Here is a 1,136-nt window from a genome sequence, read left to right as displayed (position 1 = left end):
TGTCTCTCTCTCTCTCTCTCTCCCTCCCTGTGGGTGTCTCTCTCTCTCTCTCTCCCTCTCTCTCTGTGGGTGTCTCTCGCCCAGCAGACAGACAGTCAGGATGCGTGAATACAAGCTGGTTGTTTTAGGATCAGGAGGAGTCGGCAAGTCAGCTCTGGTAAGTTATTAAACGTTTGAATCTTCCTACTCCGATGTTATTATATATTCTAGATATAAAATGGATTAGTGGTCAACTATTAAATTAATCTCCAACTATTTTTGAAGTAAAAAACGGCACTTCCTGTTGCCGAGAGAGTAATGTCGCGTTGAAGACGTTTCTTTACGCTTTGATGTATAAATCGTGTTTGAGGCTTTGAACCCGAACTCGCCCGACGAAATCTAATCAACAAATCTGCATTTTTATTTGTTGCAACATTCGTTCACTCAAACGTCCCTGACTCTGTTTCTGGGAATCGTCTTTAGGCTTACACACACACACACACACACACACACACACACACACACACACAGACACACACACACAGAGAGAGACACACACACACACACACACACGCAGAGAGAGAGAGACACACACACACAGAGACACACACACACTCACACAGAGACACAGACACACACACACACACACAGGCATACACACACATACAACCCCACAGAAACACACAACCACTCACACAAAGAGAGACACACACACACGCAGACACACACAGAGACACATAACCACACACACACACACACACACAGTGTCCCTACAATGCAGTCCTTTGCTCCAGATGATATAATGGAGATGTGTCAGTGTGTCACATTATTTCCGTTCTAATGACTTTGAATGGAGACAGAACAGAGAACCATTAACATTACTGGCCTACTTCTCTCTGTCTCTCTCTCTGTCTGTCTGTCTCTGTCTGTCTGTCTCTCTCTCTCTCTCTCTCTCTCTGTCTCTCTCTCTCTCTGTCTCTCTCTCTCTCTGCCTGTCTGTCTCTCTGTCTGTCTGTCTCTGTCTGTCTCTCTCTCTGTCTGTCTGTCTCTGTCTGTCTCTCTCTCTCTCTCTCTCTCTCTGTCTCTCTCTGTCTCTCTCTCTCTCTCTCTCTCTCTGTCTCTCTCTCTCTCTCTGTCTCTCTCTCTCTCTCTCTCTC

The 1,136-nt window shown here is 46.0% G+C and overlaps 1 protein-coding gene and 1 gene segment (V, D, J or C); both read left to right on the top strand.

The window, feature by feature from the left end:
* LOC117956488 (CD209 antigen-like protein E) overlaps nt 1–1,136 on the top strand; it is a 126,038-nt gene that overhangs the window by 101,744 nt on the left and 23,158 nt on the right. The gene's annotated exons all lie outside the window — the stretch shown is intronic.
* Nucleotides 1–1,136, top strand: part of LOC117956494 — an 8,715-nt gene that overhangs the window by 6,957 nt on the left and 622 nt on the right.

The sequence above is a fragment of the Etheostoma cragini genome, chromosome 14 (assembly GCF_013103735.1).
Source record: "Etheostoma cragini isolate CJK2018 chromosome 14, CSU_Ecrag_1.0, whole genome shotgun sequence".
Classification (NCBI taxonomy): Eukaryota; Metazoa; Chordata; class Actinopteri; order Perciformes; family Percidae; genus Etheostoma; species Etheostoma cragini.
This window is presented reverse-complemented; position numbering and strand designations above follow the sequence as displayed.